The sequence below is a fragment of the Chiloscyllium punctatum genome, chromosome 41 (assembly GCF_047496795.1).
Source record: "Chiloscyllium punctatum isolate Juve2018m chromosome 41, sChiPun1.3, whole genome shotgun sequence".
NCBI lineage: Eukaryota > Metazoa > Chordata > Chondrichthyes > Orectolobiformes > Hemiscylliidae > Chiloscyllium > Chiloscyllium punctatum.
The window spans coordinates 6,011,077-6,032,474 of NC_092779.1; the positions used below are offsets into that span (position 1 = coordinate 6,011,077).

The 21,398-nt window shown below is 39.6% G+C and overlaps 1 protein-coding gene across 4 annotated transcripts in view; it reads right to left on the reverse strand.

The window, feature by feature from the left end:
* LOC140464827 (cadherin-12-like) overlaps positions 1-21,398 on the reverse strand; it is a 627,324-nt gene that overhangs the window by 507,480 nt on the left and 98,446 nt on the right. The window lies entirely within an intron of this gene.

The window sequence follows — 21,398 nt, forward strand, 5'->3', positions numbered from 1 at the left end:
CAGATGATTGAGAGCAGATAGATGGATATGAATTGACTGAAGTGGATTTTCCTCAGTACAATGCAACCATTTGATTGGAATCCCACTAACCACAATAAACATTCACTCTCTTTATTGCTTACTGCAAGATACATTGCAGCAAGTTGTGGGGGTTCCAATATCAGTCATCGAGCTTAATGAAAATGGAGAATTGTGGAAGATACCACATTTTAATATGAAAGATTAAGGTCCTTTATCGAGGAGGGCCATTGTGAAGATGAGGTTTAGATTGCCAACAAGGACAAACAGTGATACATTTCTCTTTTAAAGCCTCAAATGATTGTTGCTTCTTCCTTTTAAGGCATTCCATATCCTAACAAACTTCTGGGAAATGAAATTATCTCTCTGTATCTGGTGATCATTTATTATTTAATTACTGAATTGCTAAATATTGGAAATAGTTTTCTAATTTACCTTGGAAATTTTGTCTTAGAAAACAGGCTGTACATTCTGTGGTAAGTAGCACACCTCCAGAATCCCCAAAACCAGTTCATCGTCTACAAGGCACAAGTCAGCAATATGATGGAATACTCTCCACTTATCTGGATGTGTGCAGTTTCATCTTTACAGCTTGACATCATTCAGTACTGTGCAATCATTCAACTGGAATTCCACTCACCACAACAAACACTTACTCCCTTTATCATTGACTATAAGATACATTGAGGCAAGATGAGGGGGTTCCTTTGACAACACCTTCCAAACTCAAGCTCTCTATCAACTTGAAGGACGTGCATAGCACATGCATAGGACAATACCACAACCCACAAAGTACCCTACAAACCACCCACCCTTCTTGGCATTGTATCCTTATTGGGAGAAAGTGAGGACTGCAGATGCTGGAGATCAGAGTTGAAAGTGTGGTGCTGAAAAAACACAGCAGGTCAGGCAGTATCCGAGGAGCAGGAGAATTGCCATTTTAGGCAAAAGCCATTCACTGTGTCCTTATTCCTTCAGAATCAAAATCTTGCCCCTTCCCTCAACCAGCACTATTTGAGCATCCTCATCAAATAATTTGCAATACTTTTTTCTAAACACCTCCCAATGCCCTTCTGTGATCTAATGATCTGGTGCAAAAAGCTTCAGTTTCTCTACAGTCCTCTCTGAGTTGAAACAAACACTCTGGTGCTAACCTCAAAATCTTCTGTATGTCCTCTGCATGTTTCCTGAAACTTTCTAAAAACAGATGAGATCAACTTCCAATCAATTTGTCTGTCATTAATAAGGCATCTTAAAGAGGTGTCAGCATCCTTACTATAGAATCGTAAAATTATTAAAAGCATGAAAAGTGGCCATTTGGCCTATCATGTCTGTACTAGTTCTCTGAAAAAAGCATTTCACCTAATCTCATTTTCCCTACAGCCCATATTTTTTAAAAAAAACAGATTAACTCCAATGTCCTTTTGAATAACTCAATGGAATCTGCCTCCATTACATTTTCAAACAGTGTGTTCTAGATTCTCATGTTTACTGCACAGAAAAAAAGGTGTCTCATTCTGTTTTCATTGCTTCAATTTTCCAATCACTTTAAATCTGTTCTCTTTGGTTCTTGAACATTCCACCAATGGAACAGTAGCCACTCTTTCCTCCAAGCAGAGTAGACCCAGCATCTTCAATGTCCCTAAATATCTGAAGTTCCTCACCATTAGAATCTTTCTTGTAATTTTTTTATTCACCTTCTCGAATATCTTCACATTCTTCCCAAAGTGAAGTGCACGGCACTAGGTATCACAGTCCAGCTGAGGCTGAAAGAGAATTTGATTCAAGTTTAAATCAATGTTCTTGAGAGGGATCTCCCACCAAAAGAAAGTTCTTCTTTGAGATAATGATTATCTTCTAATATATTAATTGTAAAAGGTTTGTTGGACAATTCTGAGGCTAGCACCAGCTTTCTACTATGAAAGCTGTTACCTTGTTATAGCATTCTTTGAATTATACAATCTATACAGTGTGGAAGCAAGCTATTCAGTCCATTGAGTCTACACTGACCTCTGAAGAGCATCCCACCCTGTCCTTGTAACCCTGCATTTCCCATGGTCAATCCACCTAAACCACACATCTTAGGACTATGGGGAGGAAACTGGAGCATCCAAAGGAAACACATACAGTCACAGGAAGAATGTGCAAAGTCCACATAGAGAGTTGCCAAAGGATGGAATCCAGTCTAGGCCCCTGGTACCGTAAGGCAGCTGTGCTAACCACTGAACTGCTGTGCTAACCACTAAACCATTGTGCCACTTGTTCCCATACATCCTTCAGGGAAGTAATCCTAACAAACACATACTGTGATTCAAGCTTTTCAGTATGCCATTGACTCTTATCGTCTTCAAGACACCAAGATTTTGGTATATGTATAAAAACAATAGAATTAGAGATCTGAGACGAAAACAGAAAACGTTGGTGAAACCCAGCAGGTCTGGCAGCCTCTGTGAGAAGAAAGCAAAGTTCATTGGTAATATAGACCTGCCTACAATCTGAGATCCATTCAGAAACCCACCTTTGGTTCAATGTTTACTTGAATAGAGTACATACATAAAGTAAAAATGAAGGTTATAGTGAACTTTAATGAATAGATCCTTTGTGGTCATGAGGAAACTAGTTCGTAACACTCAAATTCATAATTCATCATGAACTACACATCTAGAAACCACATTGCTTTCCTAATGTACTTAGGCACTAAGTAAGAACGCAGTGTGTGAATGATTGTTTTCAATTCAATTTCTGGATTTACTATTGCCGTAATGAAAGGTTACCAACCTGAAAAGTTAACTCTTTTTCTTATTGCAGCTTGACCTGTTGTGTATCTCCAGCATTTTCTGTTTTTATTTCAGATACTCAGCATCCACAATATTTCTTTACATATTAAATATATATTTGAAAAATGTGCTAAAGAGAAATTTAAAAATCATTTAAAAGAGATTTGGAGAGATACATGGATAGGAAAGGTTTGGAGGGATATGGGCCAAGAGTAGCAGGTGGGACTGGTTTAGTTTGGGATTATGATCAGTATGGACTGGTTGGGCTGAAGGGTCTGTTTCCATACTGTATGACTCCATGACTAAACTGCATTCGTTCCTTTGATCCAGAATATCTGGGCGATCAATAAAATTCTGATGCCAATTAAAATGCTAAAAAAACATCAAAAGGAACAGCACACATTATTCTTTTTCATTTTTATGTTAATTATCTTGAAGTGTTATTCATAATATTGATGTAACAAATCTGATGTTTGTCATCAATAAACTCAATATATTTGTATCACTTTCTTTTTCAGTTCAATTACAAGTTATAATAAACGACATATTCAATGTTTTTTTTACCATTCATTTCCCTCACTAGATTTCTCCAGTGGAAATTGTAGACTCATAAACAATTTCCTCAGCTCAAACTTATCTGAATGATCTATGATGATCTTGTACAACTTTGCCTTGGAGCTTTTCCCATTTATCACCCATTAATGATCCATGGTCACACACAACAGCAGAAAGCTCTGGAATAACTTAATAAGAAGAAAAGAAACCAATGTCTACAATAACAGCAACTCAAATGCCTTGGGTTTCCCAATTACATGTCAAACTGTCAACAATCTGAGATATTTCACTTTGGATTTTACAAATTTACTGTGTTCTGTATGTCTTATTGATTACTTTCCTGACAAACAAAACAAATCCATTCTGTGGAAAATCCCAGTCATGCACAAATACTTATGGTATTTGGATCCTACTTTCATTAATCTTCTGGTACAAACCATGTGAAAGGGAGGCCACATTCTGATGAAGATAGTACTTTCTAGAATGTGTATAATTTTCCACAATACTTTATGCACTTGTACATTTGGGAAAAAAAAACTCTACAGATTATACTGTACAGAAATATATTTCCCCTACAAATGTCAAAATAGTCATTTTCATATACCTATAATCAAATCACTTTAGTTCTTATGTGTTTGCTGACAACCATGATTTAATGTCACCATGGAGAAATAGAACTGGACTGATAACTAGGAAGTAACATTCATATCAGGAAAGTGCCAGGCAATGGAGATTCCCAACAAGGAGAATCTAATATCCCCATATCCCCCTGACAGTCAATGGATTTAGCATCACTGAAACCCCCAACTTCCACAATCTGGGACAATTACCCTTGACCTGCAATTTAACTGGGCTAATCTTATGTGATGCTTACAACCGGGTGTTGTGTAATTTTTAATCTTATGTGAACAATTGCACTGAAACTAATTTTGGATTATTAGTTGGGCGAGTAATGTTACAACCAACGTGTGGAAAAAGTGCTGATTCTTGAGCCTCATGACTCCCAGGATAACCACAAAAATGAATGAATAATCAAGGCATGCAAAGCCCCCTCCCACCCCATTTCCCATCTAAAAGAATCAGGTTTGGAGAGAATGCTACCAAGTTCCTATAGTTAACAAGAATTACTGTTCGTGTGCCCTGGCCACTGGTGAACATAAACTATCAACCTGTAACCTGGTCAACTTGAAACTCTTTAAGAAAAACTCTACACACACACAAAAAAAAAGTTTATAGATGGAGAAAAAATACGAGGGAATCACATTTCAAGAACTCAAGTCCACAAGTTTGAGTGAGATGTTCCTTCTGTTTCCAAAACCTTCTTTTTCTCTGATCTTCTTATGCTCTTCCAGCTTGTCACAGGAAACACAGAATGATTAGTATAATAATTGTAAAGTATTTGAGTCTCTGGTAAAAGGCACTGAATTTCAGGAAATGGTGGGAAGGAATAGATGTCTTCAGGGCATGATTATTTTTACTGCAGCAGGATGAAAACACAGCCAGCTTCTTTCACTCTCGAGACCATTGCCTCAGTATCTGTCATCCACACCAGCTGCCAGAAGGCAGTCAGTCAAAGGGTTGTTACCAAGCTGACAATCTTTGGCATTCACAACTGCACCGATCATGTATTAGTTGAATCTTACTTCATAAACACAGCCTGATGCCATACTGTTCTGTCTCTCCTCCCCCACAGTTGGCAAAGCAGCATAGAGTCAAAGAGAGTCAAAGAGAGTCATAGAGAGTCATAGAGTGTCATAGTGTTGTAGAGACAGAGTCATATAGAGTCAGAGAGTCATAGAGATGTACAGCATGGAAAAAGACCCTTCGGTCCAACCATGTCGACCAGATATCCCAACCTAATCTAGGCCCACCTGTCAGCACCCGGCCCATATCCCTCCAAATCCTTCCTATTCATATACCCATCCAAATGCCTTTTAAATGTTGCAATTGTACCAGCCTCCACCACTTCCTCTAGCAGCTCATTCCATACACATGCCACCCTCGGTGTGAAAATGTTGCCCCTTAGGTCTCTTTTATATCTTTCCCCTCTCACCCTAAACCTATGCCCTCTAGTTCTGGACTCCCCCACCCCAGGGAAAAGATTTGTCTATTTATCCTTTTCATGCCCCTCATGATCTTATAAACCTCTACAAGGTCACCCCTCAGCCTCCGATGCTCCGGGGAAAACAGCCCCAGCCTGTTCAGCCTCTCCCTAAAGCTCAAATCCTCCAACCCTGGCAACATCCTTGTAAATCTTTTCTGAACCCTTTCACGTTTCACAACATCTTTCCGATAGGAAGGAGACCAGAATTGCATGCAATATTCCAACAGTGGTCTAACCAATGTCCTGTATAGCTGTAACATGACCTCCCAACTCCTGTACTCAATACTCTAACCAATAAAGGAAAGCAAACCGAACTCCTTTTTCACTATCCTATCTACTTGCGACTCCACTTTCAAGGAGCTATGAACCTGCATTCCAAGATCTCTTTGTTCAGCAACATTCCCTAGGATCTTACCATTACGTGTATAAGTCCAGCTAAGATTTGCTTTCCCAAAATGCAGCACCTTGCATTTATCTGAATTAAACTCCATCTGCCACTTCTCAGCCCATTGGCCAATCAGATCTAATCCCCTTGTAATCTTCTTCACTGTCCACTACACCTCCAATTTTGATGTCATCTATAAACCTACCAACTATACCTCTTATGCTCACATCCAAATCATTTATATAAATGACAAAAAGTAGTGGACTCAGCACTGATCCTTGTGGCACTCCACTGGTCACAGGCGTCCAGTCTGAAAAACAACCCTCCACCACCACCGTCTGTCTTCTACCTTGAGACAGTTCTGTATAAACGTAATCCACAACATGTCCTAGCAACTTGCTTTCTGAAGAAAAGCACAGCAAGTCCTTGGTTTTATAGTAATTGTCGCAAGGCTGGTCCTTTTTCTAAAAGCTGTTCCTTTTCTCAAGGATAATGTGTCCTTGATTTTTTTTTCAGATGGGTTGTAAACAGTCCAGGCTCTGATTTGGCTGGGTTCATACAGAGGTGAAAGGGTTTACTGAGAGGCCTTTTTGTTTATATGTAAACAGATGAGACTTTAGGCCACAGCTTTCATGTTTTAGACATGACCTGTATAATGAAAGGGAAGTGGTCAAGCCTGGAAGCTGAATTCTTGTTGTTAGTCAGTTCAGTTCAGCAGTGGGCTGTGTGGAAACAGGCTGCTAGATTTTCTCTCCCTTTCAACCTGTAAGCCTTTGTTTCATTTTTGCTCTGTTTAAGGGGTTTGTTTATTGGGACTGTTGCATGTATTTTTCGGAACAACTTAATTAAGTCTAGTTTGGATAGACTGAATTCTGTGGGTATTCTATATTCTGTTCATTGTGTTTCATTCCATAATTTTGTCAATATATTTTTGTCCATTTTAAAACCTGGTAGTTAGCTAACTTATTCCGGGTAACTTTCACTGTACGCTTACTGAAAACAAATAGCAAAGTTGTGGTCTGGGGCTGCCTGCTTAAGAATGTTTTGAGTGGTCTGGCCTAGTCCATAACATAAGCTTTCTCCCATTTAAGCCCACGATCACAAACAAAGTACAATAAAAATATATAATCTTTACAAGAAACATGTGCACACAATGCATCAGTTTGAACTCAACAGAATAGTTTTGCAGCCATTGTCTGGTCTGCTTCTCTGGGCAATGCATTGACCAATCAGAATCAAATGTTTACATTTTAAAAATTTATGGCAGTTAACTGTCAATCATCAATTGACTGTTACATTTGTCCTGGAAACACCTCTGCCAATCAGAGCCTACTTGACACCCAATCAGAACTATCCACACCACAGTATACATGTTGACTTTCACCTTGGATCGGTAATCTTGTGAACTGTCCAATCAAGAGCAAGCCCAAGATTTTGACAAAATGTAGTATTTTTTCCAGCAATATTAAAGTTTATTTTGTTCAATTCTGAGGAAGGGTTTCTCGAACCAAAATGCTAACTCTGAGTTCTCTCCACAGATGCTGCCTGACCAGCTGAGCATTTCCAACAATTTCTATTTTTGTTAAAGTTTCTTTTGTTTGTCCAAACCATGGAATCTTGTGATTTTATTTACATTAGCTCCTGAGAATTCAAACATTGTCAACTTTAAAAAAAATAGTATTTGCTGATCTCTCAACAGATTGTAAGATAAATTTGGCAGTCTGATCCAGGAGCATGTTTGACTTTTGTCCACTTGTCTTGCAGAAAGTGATCTAACAACAATCAAAAAGATCGACACCATCTCGGGCAATGTGTTGATTAGTACCCTCCTCATCAGCACAAACATTCGCTCCTTCTATGAATGCTGTTTGTCCCAACTACAATCATTCCTTCAACATCATCTCCTAAACCTGTGACCTTTGTTGACACACAAATGGTGTAAGGTAGCAGTTGCATGGGAACTACAACCTCCAACAAGTTCAACTCAACATCATAGAAGGTAACAACTTATAATAGGAGTAGGCCATTCAATCCTTGACCGTGCTACGTCATTTAATATTGAAAACAAAAAAGAATGTTGGCAATCACAGTGGATCACACAGTGTCCATGGAGACAGAGTATGCCTACATTTTGAGTCTCAATCCACTGTGATTCTAAGCACATTTTCTTTGCTTTCAGTACAGACTCCCACATCTGCAATAATATGATCTGCCTTTTAATACGATCATGGCAGATCTTATCTTGCCTCTTTCTACTTTCCTGTCTGCTCCCTGTAGCCCTTCAACCCAATAGCATCCTGACTTTAAAATCATTGCTCCTTCACTGTCGCTGGGTCAAAATCCTGAAACTCTCTCACTGGTTCACCGGATACCAGCTCACCACCAACTTCTGAAGGAGCAATAAACTTCCCAATGGACTTCACATCCCACCTAATTACCAAAGAATAAATGATTATGACACCGGCTGTCAAGTGAATGAGTATGAATTGAGAAGGATAAGTGGGTAAAGCTTTGAGATGTGTGTTAATATGATTTAAACTTTCTCTTGGATTGAGCCACAAGGTTTATGGTAAGTATATTATGCAGTATCACACAGTTAAATCCTGTTACAGCTATTTATTATCACTAATCCTCTTCTATTTAAGTGTAAAGCTTTTCTTTGGTTTCAACTAGAAACCAAGTTGCACAAGGTCTCAGACCTCAATAAGGTGAACTTCTGATAAGCACAACAGTAACTTGATGGGCCCCACAAGGCATTAGCAACAAGATCTGACAGTTTTTTTCTTAATGTCAGCCTGTAGCTCATTACTCGTTCACATAACAATGACGTTCATCTCATTCACATTTAAGCCTTGATCCCTATGCCCATACTTAGGGGAATGTTTGATTTCTCAGCCAGAATCTGGTATTTGCAACATTAATAATTTATCATGGTATGAAAAATGTAATTGAATTGGAACTGTCTTGTCTCATACAATGTTGCAACAATCATTCCAAAAAACAGGAATAAAATGATTTGTTATATTTGAGTTTTGAGGGCTTGCTTACAGACCAAGTTCTGTATTAATTCAGGTATATTTATTTATTAGAATATATGTGCTATTGTTTTTAGTATACATGTGTAAGGCCTAAATTCCAAACAACATATGTCGCTTGATTCCCATGGTATTCAATTATTCAGTTCTGCTGATTTAGCCTGGAGTTAAAGCTTAATCCAACTGTAATCTGTCTTCACAATTCAAATAATGTAAGCAGTTAATATATATTCTACACAGTTTGCTCATATTAGGAAGGAAACACCTTTCTTCATAAATAGTGTCACATTTAACATTTTTCTGAATATGTTTTGGTGTTAATAGCTTTATATGTGATACCTCAAAAGGATACATGCTTGAATTGATGTGGTTTGCAAAGTTTATAAAAATGACATCTCGCCATAACAGATAAGATCGCCCTTTGTCTCTCTTTCTCTCTCTCTGATATTCTCTCATGACCTTAATGAAATTAGTCTTTTTTTTTCCCTCAGTGCCATGTCATGAAGGTAAAATTTAATACTGTGATAACATTTTGACCGGAAGCCCCCCACCCCACCACAGGAACAGTTAACTGTCAATCTTCATTCTCAGAGCAGGCAGTTGAGCTTCGATTTCTCAGGGGTATTGCCTTGGACATGCAGGTTGGCAGTCTTCATGACCATATTTTTCTTTTTAATGATAACAATGATAAAAAAAAGTGCATATATTCCTTTGCCTACACAAAATAGGATTCCTTGTGTAGGCTATAGCACATGCACACACATCACACTTAAATTGGTTATGTTGATTAATTGGTCCAATTGGTTTTAAATCAATTCTCAGTGTCATTTTCAGCAAAGTCCCAAAGGTATTAATGTTTACTGTAGTTATGTAATGGATCGTATTTTACACACCACTTACACTAACTATGTAGCAACATGGAAACCCCTGCTATCATCAGATTGCATAAGGGAATCTTCACAGTTCAACTAACATCCAAAACCCTGAGGTATGACTGTTGTATATCCAATGGGTAACATTTTCACCTCAAAAGCAGGAGATCCAATGTGTATAATCTCACTTTAGAGACTGAAGCACTAAAGAATGGGGCTAATAGTCCTATTAGAGGTACTTTGTTTTGGATGAAATGGTAAATCAATCCACATCCTGCCCCTCTGGACAAAATAAGATGATCTTGTGGCACTATTGCAAAGCTTTGTGTTGTGGCTAATATTTAATACTCAATCACCATCAGCGGGGATGATTAGGGGCTTATTCATTTATTCACACAATGATAAACTTTGTAAAGTCCTTCATTGTCTGTCCAATACCGCAAGAGGCCGAGATAATGTGGCCAGGTGCTATAGAAATGCATTTCTACCTTCCTTCCTTCTTTTCCAAATGAGAAGGTCAATTTGACTTCTTGTAACCTATCCACTGAGAACATATCCTGGCTTTCTCAAGCACAATATTAAGCAATACCTTGAACCATTTCTGGAAATGGTGCTTCCACACATTTATCAAGAAGCCCATACCTTTTCCTGATACATTTCCAACATTTCGATACAGTCAGCCTGAGCCGATGTCATGGCTGAATCAATAATCTTTGTGTAATTATTTTCGATGTGATTAATGAATGTTCAAACCTCCGTCTATCTTCCTGGTAATCCCCTGATTCTACAGAGGTGCAGTTTATCTCACCTTTACTCATAGTTAGGTGTCAGTTTCATGAATCTTCTCCAAATTACCTCATTTTGCTTGTACAGGCAAGATGGTACACATTTTAAAGCATGTCCTTTTTAAAACAGACACTGACTAACTATCACGGTGAGTATCAAAACCATCGAGTGATCTTTACAACTTCAAAACACACAAGCACTTTTATTGAAATGTTTGACTGGAACTAAATGAGCAAGACTGTCCTCCTGGTGTTATACCTCACAATCAGTATATCAAGATACAGTTAAGGTAGGGGACGGTTAGCTCAGTTGGCTGGACAGCTAGTTTACAATTTAAAGTGATACCAACAGCGTGGGTTTATCTTTTATACTGGTGGAGATTAAACCATCGCCGTTGTCTCTCTCCAATGAGAGAATAGCTCTATGGTATGATGGTGAATGTATCTTTAACAGATATGCTTACAATGTCAGTAGTGTATGCTAGAATGTGACCACAGAGCACAAATATCTCAGAGTTCATCCTCAATGGGACCAGTTAAACTATGAGATGCTGGTGAAAGCATTATGCTGTTTGTAACCAAACAGCTGAAAGCAATCCAGGCAGTTAATTGATTGTGAATGTCATGTTTGTCTATATCAATGAGCTGTAATCAGTTTTCAGTTGGACTCTTCAATACCATGTACCTATCATCTCGTTCTTATGTCACAAGCTCACTTTGTCATCTTCACTTAAGGAGTGGTTGGAGCATCTGTGCTGAGGTTGATACATTTGGCATCCCTCATATGCATTCACAGGTCATTGAATATCCCTGGCCCATGCACAGATTCACAAACTAGACATGCTGTACACTCAAAACACATGTATCGCTGCTGCAACATGGTTGATAACCTGGGGTGATAGTATTGGTATTAACTCGGCTTTTTAGCATTGGCTTGTCTTCAAAAAATGACTCATCATCATCATATACCAAGTTCATCTCTGTTTGACCATAATGACCAATAGAGTGAAAGAAATGTGAAGAGTTTACTATTTTGTCAGTTTGATAATGTGAAGTTCTGCCTATGCTTTCATTATATCCTCCCTAAGTGAGTGTTGTGTGATTGACCTAGCCTTTAGATTGTTCAGGGGAAGCATGTAATTAAATCTAAAATTTACTGGTCCATAGCTTACACAGGTGAGTACTTTAAAGAGTTAAATATGGTATTCTAACAGTTTACAGTTTGCAAAAAACATCAAGTGGGAAAACTTCAGTACCAAATTCAGCAAAAGACCATTGAAATTTCACTTATTTTAGACTCGTTTCTTTCAAGAATTTAGCATACTTGCCTTCATTGCACAGTTGTTTGAGTATAGGAGTTGGGAAATCATGTTGAGGTTGTATAGGACATTGGTGAGACCTTTTCTGGAATACTGTGTCCAGTTCTAGTTGCCCAGTTATAGGAAGAACTTATTAAGCTGGAAAAGGTTCAGAAGAGATTGACCATGATGTTGCCTGGTATGGAAGGTTTGAGTTATAAAGAAAGGCTGGATAGGCTGGGACTTTTTTCACTGGAGCATAGGGGGTTCAGAGACAACCTGATAGACATATATAAAATAATGAGAGGTATGGCTAAAGTTAATGGCAGTTGTCTTTTCCCCAAGGATGGGGGATTTCAACACTAGGGGGCACATTTTTAAGGTGAGAGGAAAGAGATTTAAAAAAGACATGAGAGACTTTTTTTTACACAGAGGGTGGTTTATGTTTGGAATGAACTTCCTGAGAAAGTGGTGGATGTGGGCACCCTCTGTTGCAATATTTGCATAAGTGCATGAAGAGGTAAGGTTTGGAGGGATATGGACCAGGAGCAGGCAAGCGGGACTAGTTTTAGTTTGGGTTTATGGACTGATTGGACTGAAGTGTCTGTTTCCATGCTGTCTGACTCAATAACTGTAAATATGTGGATGCAGCAGTCAAGTCCAGCCTTTGTTGTTCATCTTGAATTGTCCTTGAACTGAATAATTTGTGAGGCCATTTCAAAGGCAGTTTTAAATGCAACCACATTGCTGTAGGTCTGGACTCACAATACCTCAGGCTTCCTTCTTTTAAAGAACATTAATGAACTAGATGGGATTTAACAGCGCTCTATGATAGTTTCATAATCATCATTACTGAGATTAGCTTTCAATTCCGGGATTTAGCTACTGAATTTAAATTTCACTGGCTAGTGGAATGAGGTATGAACCCCTGTCCCCTTGATTACTAAATCCAGTGACATTTCCTCTTACTTCTGTGAAATTAATATTTTTTCATCTTGCTTTTTTATTAAAAAGAATTGGACACGCTTGTAATGTGTGTGTGAAATTTTAAATTCCAGCTGCATTAAATTTTCATGAGTGGGAGACATGCCAACAATCACGAATAATGATCATCAAATATTATGTTTCTGCCTTGGTACAGATGCACAATTGTGGCCTGCATCACTGATTGTCTAACTGAAACATGTAGGGCCACACTTTCCTGTTTCCACAGGGATCTGTCTAGAGTAGTGTGCACAGCAAATGGGTTGGTTACTGGAAAATGGACACATCCTAATTGGACTGAAAGCACAGTTTTCACCCTTTGAAATAAACAGGTGCAAATGGTGCCGAAAAACAAAACAATCGACTGTTTACATCGGCCCCTCAAGACTGTCCTTACATTCAATGAGATTATGGCTGATCTGTGGCCTAACTCCATACCTGCCTTTAGCTGATATCCCTTAATACCTTTGCTTAGCAAAAATGTATCTATCTCTGAATTAAAGTTAGCAACTAATCCAGCATCTGCTGCCATGTCTGGAAGAGAGTTCCAAACATCTACCATCCATTATGTGTAGAAGTGCTTCTTATTTCTCCAGAAATGGTCTGGCCCAAATTCTCAGACTATATTCCCTTGTTACAGCATTGTAGTACAATGAAAGATGATGGCATAGTGGTCTTATCACTTGCCTATTACTTAAGTAGCTACATGTAATGTTCTGGGTGATCCAGGTTCAATTCCTGTTGAGCAGGTGGTGCAACGTGAGGTTAATTTTAGAATTAAGAATCTAATTATAGCTAGAAATGATGAATCCATTGCTGATTGTTTGGGTAAAACTAATAATTTTACTAATACCTTTAGGGAGGAAACTGCTGTCTTCACTTGGTCTGGCCTACATGTGACTCCAGACCCACAGCATTGTGGCTGACTCTTAACTGCCCTCTGGGCAATTAGGGATGGGCAATGAATGCCGGCTCAGCCAGCAATAGCCTCATCTTGTGAATACACAAAAGAAAAATTCCCAACCAGTGGAAATAATTCTTTTTTTTTCTGTTCATTTGCTTTTCCAGTTAATATCTTGAACTATTCGTATAAATCAAAATTTCACCAGAACTGCAGATAAAAAAAAAATCCACTAGACAGTTGAGAGTATTCACCTTTTGCACTGGGAACTTTACTTTTTTTCATATCCAGCTTTGAAATGTCAAAGCAGAGCAAAAGGATTTGCTTCTTTTGAACTGCTTGAATTGAATTGAGATTGTTTCTTTACCTGGATTCATACTTGAGAGATAGTTATATGAAATAAGAGTGTTTTTTTCTGAAAAATGATACATTTTGTCAAAACATTTTGTCTTATACTCATCAGGGCAGTTTGCTAAAACAAAAGATAAAAGAAAAATTTTTTAGGCTGCATGATTGGACAGTGCTCATTGGTTGTCAAGTGAACTGTGATTTCATAATTTTATATAAGGTCACCCTTCAGCCTCTGAGGCTCTAAAGGGAGACCTTACAGAAGTTTATAAAATCATCAGGGGCGTGGATAGGATGAATAGCCAAGGTTTTACCCGAAGCTAGCAGAGTCCAAAACAAGAGGGCATAGGTTTAGGGTGAGAGGGGAAAGAATTAAAAGGGACCTAAGGGGCAACATTTCCACACAGAGGGTAGTGCATACATGGAAAAAGCTGCCAGACGGAGTGGTGGAGGCTATTACAATTACCACATTTAAAATATGTCTGTATGGGGACATGAATAGGAAAGGTTTACATGGAAATGGGCAAGGTGCTAGCAAATGGGACAAGATTAGTTTAGGATATCTGGTCGGCATGGATGAGTTGGACTGAAAGGGTCTCTTTCCGTGCTGTACTTCTCTATGGCTGTATGATTGGTTGAGGTGTTGCCATGGAGAATGCACCCTATGAATGATGACAAACAAAACACACATACAATCACTGCGCCTGTTTAATCTGAATAAAACAGGTGAAAGCTATTCTCCATTTCATCTTGCGTAACAATGCCTTGACCAATCACAATGTAGCTATGGTGATTAAAATTTCAACAAGACTTGACAGTTAACTGTCAGTCCTCATTAACTGGTGCATTGTCATTGGCATTCTATGTGCCATTCAGTTCATTTGTCAGCCATGCTTTGCTCTCCACTTAAACTGTAAAAAATGTTCTTTTCTCTTCTCATTGGTAATCTTGAGAATTATGCTGCAGACAGCAACTTGAAAAGCTCCAGCAAAATGTCTTTTTTCAGCAATTCCTCAGTTTTAAGAACATAGGAACATGAGACCTAGCAACAGGAGTAGGCTAGGTGAAAGCGAGGACAGCAGATGCTAGAGATCAGAGTCAAGATTAGAGTGGTGCTGGAAAAGCACAGCAGGTCAGGCAGCATCCGAGGAGCAGGAAAATTGATGTTTTGGGCAAAAGCCCTTCATCAGGAGTAATGACTCAACAGGAGTAGGCTGTTTGGTCCTACCCTTCAATAGGATGATGATGACTGATCAACATTCCTGACATCCATTTTCCTACATTTCTGCATGACCCCCATTTCTGCATCCCCAGCTGATCAAGCAGCTATCTCTGCCTTCAATATATACATGGAGTGTACCCCCACAACTCTCTCTGACAAGGAGTTCCAAAGCTTCACAACCCTCTGAGAGAAGAAATTCCTCTCATCTCAGTCTGAAATTGGTGCCCCTTTAATCTGAGATGATACCCTCTGGTTCTAGACTCTTCCATGAGGGGAAGCGTTCTCTCAGCATTTACCCTGAAGGATCCTATATATTTAAATGAGATCATCTCTCATTCTTCCAAACCCCAGTGAGTAGTGTCCCAACCTGTTTATTCTTTGCTCATAAAAAATCCCTCCACGTCAGGTATCATCCTAATGAAGCTTCTCCAAACTTTCTTCAATGAAACAACACCTTTCCTTAAATAAGGAGATCAAAACTGTCCACAATACTCCATACTCCAACCTTCTTCAATTAAGATTCAACAATCCATTAGTCTTCTTGATTACCTGCTGCACCTGTGTGCTAATTTCCTGTGTTTCATACAAAAGTAACCCTAATTCCCTTTGTCTTGCACCTATCTGTAGTTTTTTCTCGACATAAGGTTGTGCACACAGCCCAGACCACCATGGAAGCCTACCTCCCATCAATGGACTCTGTTTATATTCCTTGTTGCCATAGAAAGGCAGACAACGTCATCAAAGACCCCTCTCACCCCCGGTAATGCTCTCCTACAACCTCTCCTGTCAGTCATAAGGTACAGAAGCTTGAACACAAGCACCGACAGGTTCAAGAACAGCTTCTTCACCATTGTTATTAGACAGCTGAATTGATCACTCTGACTTCAGATCAAATGTTGATCTGCTGTTGTGCAGCTGTAAAATTGTATGCCTCACTTTATCTAAGCACCCTATGATTTGTATGTTTTATATGTTATGATCTGCCTGTACTGTTCGTAAAACAAAACTTTTCACTGTACTTAGGTACATATGACAATAATAAACCAAATCAAATCAAATTTAAATACTATTTCGTCCTTTTATTCTCCCTTCCAAAAATGAACAATTTCACATTTTCCCAGATTATGCTTATAGTTTTGTACTAAGGAACAATCACATGGAGTGCTTAGGCCTTCACACTTTGATACTCTAAAACAAAACAGTTCACTCCTGATGTGTCATTGCTTTGTGGGAACATTGTTGTCTCTTAGATTCGGCAACATATTCTCAATTCATTTGACATTTGTCTTTCTATAGTACCAGGATATTTTCTCCTTGTCTAGAATGAGTGCTGATGACAACTGTATTTTCTTGGAATAAATGTCCCTGAATGAGTATCCCCAAATAGAACTGAGAATCTAGAATGCACAAACGTGGAAATCTTCATTTCTGGGGTGAACCATCTCATGCATGTTGTTTATGTTCAGTCTCAGTGATGCAAGGAGCCTAATAGCAGATAGTGTTATATTCTGGTGTAGACCAGACGGACAGGGTACCTTTAAGACAGTCACATGACATAATGACACATGGCAATCCTGTATAAAGGTGTCTGTCTCACCGTTAGTCAGTGTCTCTGAGTGAGTCAGCTAGTCTGTTTAATCAGGAATGATGAAGGGCTTTTGCCCGAATCTTTGATTTTCCTGCTCCTCGGATGCTGTCTGACCTGCTGTGCTTTTCCAGCACCACTCTAATCTAGACTTTGATTTCCAGCATCTGCAGTCCTCACTTTTGCCTAGTCTGTTTAATCAGTCAGTTAAAGGCACGTAAGGTGAAGCAATATCCAAACCTGCATACCAAACTGTGATATTATAACAATGTAAATAATGTTATTAATAAACATCAAGATATTTGTTCCAATATAAAAAAATTATTTTTGTTACATATGATACATTAGGATGGAACTCAGACTATATCATATTGGTTGCAGTTCTGAATGTCTTTCTTATTTTGTGTGAGCTTACTGACACTGTACTATGTTTCACCTTCCTGGTTTTATACATCTCATTTAATATCCAGCTCAAAATGACTGTCTGGTCGGCAATTATACAGCATTAAAGATGTTACTTGCGATCTCCTCATCAAATATTGGCACAGTATGGTCTGCTCACTTGAACCACACCTTCATGATCAGATTATATTTGAGGCATTCGGAGATAATTATGGTAACGGGTTGTACAAATACCAGGTTTTTCTGTAAATAGCTCTCCAGCATGAAATACAGAAAAACAAAATCTTCAAGATGTGATCAAATGCTAGTAGCTGACCATGAACTTTTAAATTCAGCACAGGCTGGAAGACTGAAGTATTTGACCTTCAGTTTTGTACAATAATTATCTACACGGACCAGCATTCAGCACAGATATGCATCCATTCTGCTTCATTCAATTTACAACATGCATCTTCCCTGTTCCGGCTGTAATATTACACGCAGTCGAGAGGCTGAGGTGTTTGCAATGATTGTAGATAATCTGGGGATATAAATAATTTGGGTTTCACTTGAAGTACAAATGCACTCCATTGCAATTAAGTTATCAAGTCTGTATTAAGATATCAAGAACTCAAAAAGGATAACCAGATTCTTCCCAATGATTACATTTACAGCTTGCTGCAGTCTAACAATGTATTTCAAAAATACTTAATTTGCTTTGAGACAAGATGAGGTCATGAGAGGCATGAAATAGGTACAAGATATTTTTTTCTTCATTCCTTAATTATAAAGGTAGAGTTCCTAAAACGTAAATGTATTCTCTCCATAATTACTTTAAACTGCCAGGGATGTGCCATATGCACAGTGTGGGCTGTCACTGATTTTAGCAATTGTTCAGAACCTTGGATAAATGGCACAGAGGTCCATGGTGTGTGATTTCATCAACAAAATCAAACATAAGATAAATTAGGAAAGTGGTGATTTACTGACACCAATGTTGCACGTAAAGGAAAAGTAAATAGAAATTACAGAAAAGATCTAAAAACTGAACATATCAATACATGACATGACAATGAATCAGTGTTTAGACCTGGTGCTGACATGTCCAACTTGTTACTAGAAAGATGTAAACTAAATCTCCCCATTCTCTTCCCTTAAATGGTAGCTGGTTCTCCTGTGAGCAGTTGGAAAGTGATCCAATGGAGAGAAGGAGCTTAACATTGTTTTCAAACAACACCTCCAATCCCCTCAAACCACAGCAGCAGCTTTTTTAAAAATTGGATCAGTCTTTTAAGAAGAATAGAACTCTTGTGGCTTTATTTAGGTATGCACTCGCAAGAGTGAACCAAAGGTGAGAAATGAAACAGTAAAATTCCAGTAGAAACATTTTAGTTTCCACCAAAGTGCACACAGCTTCTGTGGTGCAGTAGTTGCATCTTTCCCCTGGGCTAGGAAAGCTGGGCTCAAACCCCATCTGCTCCTGAGGTCTGTTAGAACATCTCATTACAAGTTCATATCTACACTTTTGATAAGAATGAAGAAATGACAGCTGTGGTCTTAGAGTATGTCAATTCCGAATTTCACACCAGTGAAGGCTGGTTGGTTAGCCATGTGTTTGCTTTCATAATTATTTATTTTAAACATGTTCAGACATATCATGACACATCTCCAGGGTAGGTGCAACTTGAACCCGGGGGGTAGAAACCTGATTCCTGAATTATTTTGCGAGTTTGTTAACTGATATTCCTTTTAAACTCTTGATGCACATAATGTGTTTCAGGTGTGACTCAGTTCTCATTAGGGGAGTGTTGTTTCACTGGTTGGTTACAGCCTGTTACCTGTCCTTTTTTCAAAAGTTAGTTTTGTGGTAGGGCTTTGCCCTTGGACTCTAGTTTCCTTTGGTTTTTTTTGTGTATATCTTCACTGTTTTGGGTGTTTGGACTGAGCCCTTGTGGAAGACATACATCTTACCAGAGGAGCTGTTTCTGTGGGGAGGCCTAGCCTTGGGCCTGGGCCTCTGAAGATTGAACACCTGTGTGTGTGCTGGGAGGTGAGCACTTGCTGTATCCTGGCATTTGGGTGAAGACCTTTCCTTCGGGAGTGGACCAAACCCCTGAGTTAACTGCACCTGTACTATATACTATGTTCCAGAGAGTGGGCCTGGTTTTCCAAGGCTGGGCCAGGACTCATGGAGACTGAACAGCTGTGTGTTGTGGGGTGTGCATTTGCTGCCTTTGGGAGTGGACTCTATTTTGGACAATGCACCTTAAACTGGAGTGGACTCCATTCCTGGGAATGGGCTCTATATTTTAAGAGCTAAAAGTGTGTTGCTGGAAAAGCACAGCAGGTCAGGCAGCATCCAAGAGGCAGGAGAATCAACTATTTGGGCATGAACCCTTCCTGAAGGGTTCATGCCCAAATAGTCGATTCTCCTGCTCCTTGGATGCTGTCTGACCTGTTGTGCTTTTCCAGCAACACTTTCAGCTCTGATCTCTAGCATCTGCAGTCCTCACTTTCTTCTCTATATATTTGGAATCTGTATCAGAAAGGACTTTTTTGGTAATTAACTGTATTGTGGTGTTTGGGTCTTTTACCTGCACTGTCTTTTATGCCTGGGTCTGGCAGGCCTTACTGTGAGCTGGAAGGTTCGTGCTTCATCCTGAAAGCTGTTGCCCCAAGAGCCGGAGGGTGGGTAGGCCATCCTGTGAACCTGAAGGTTGGTAGGCTGTCCTGAAAGCCAGAGGGTGGGTAGGCTGTTCTGAATGCTGCCTTCCTGAGAAGGGGTAATCAAGATGGACTGTCTGAGAGGTGGTTGGAAAGGTCTCAGAGCAGCTGAGAACCAGAAGGTTTGTAGGCCAGCCTGTATGCTGTCATCCCAGGGAAGGGGACAGGCTGTCCTAGAGGTGGTTGGAAGAGCCCACTGGCTGGACAGCTCATCAGGGTGAGCCCAATGGTATGCAGGGGCAGACTCTGCCAGAAGGTGGGTAGCTGTCCTCAGTGCTGTTACCCTGGGTGGGTATCAGGGTGGGCAGGCTGTCCTAGAGGTGGTTGAAAGGTGTCAGGGCAGACTGAACTCAAAGGGGCATGGGGTGGACTGAGCCAGAAGGTATGTAGGGGCAGGCTGCCTTAGAGTGGCTGGAAGGTGGGAGGGATGGGGGCTTGCTAGGTCTGTATTGTATGCATTTTATGTAACTGGATTGTCTATTTTATGTACAAATGTCATTGTCTCTTGTTTGTGGAACTGGATTTGTGGTTTGTCCTCATCTTCCTGTAAACTGGTTGAACAGTAGTGTTTGGGGCCTAGCTTTGCTGCTCCTCTCACTTGTAAAATTGCTGTTTACAGCTGCAAATGTTACCTGTTTTTCTGTAAACTGGTTTTTAATTTGTTTTAAAATCTAACCAAAAGAGACTGTGCCCTGGAGGAGTAGTATGTGGTCTCCATCAACACCCTGGAGTTGTTTGGAGGGGGAAATAATGCACTCCACTCCCTGCAGCACCCACCTCAATGCTGATTTGATTTAATCCCTGTCCTCCCCTTAGCATTGATCACATAGCATTGCCCTTTGCTGTGAAGGGCATTGCTTATCACTGGCCACTCAGGTGTTTCCTTTTTTCCTGGTAGTGGAAACTGGAAGATTTCTGCACCTCCTCTCTTTCACTGTTTCTCACACCTGTACCCACAGGTGCTGGGGAAAAAAATAAGAAATAAAAAAAGTAATTCCTGAAAGGGCTATGCCCAAAATGTCAATTCTCCTGTTCCTTTGGTGCCTGACCTGCTGCACTTTTCCACCAACATCTTAAGTACTGCTTGTCACAGGCCACCCCACTGTTTCCTTCCTTCCTGCTGGTGGAAACTGAATAAAGATTTGTGCACCTTGTCTCTTTCACTGTCTCACACCTGTGCACACATATTTTCTTGGGAAAATATAAGCCCTACTGCAGGTAGGTAGTAGGGTGGGGGTAAAATGAAATTGTGTATCTATAAAGCCAGGAGATTCAGGAAAGAAAATGTAACCAGGACAGACATCTGTGCCCAGGTGTCCCTAGAGAAGGAAGGTGCTAGGTCTTCCAACACACCTGAGCTGTTTGGGGGAAGGTGGGCACTGCAGGGAGTAGAGTGTTTTATTTCCTCCTCCAAATCTATTTTG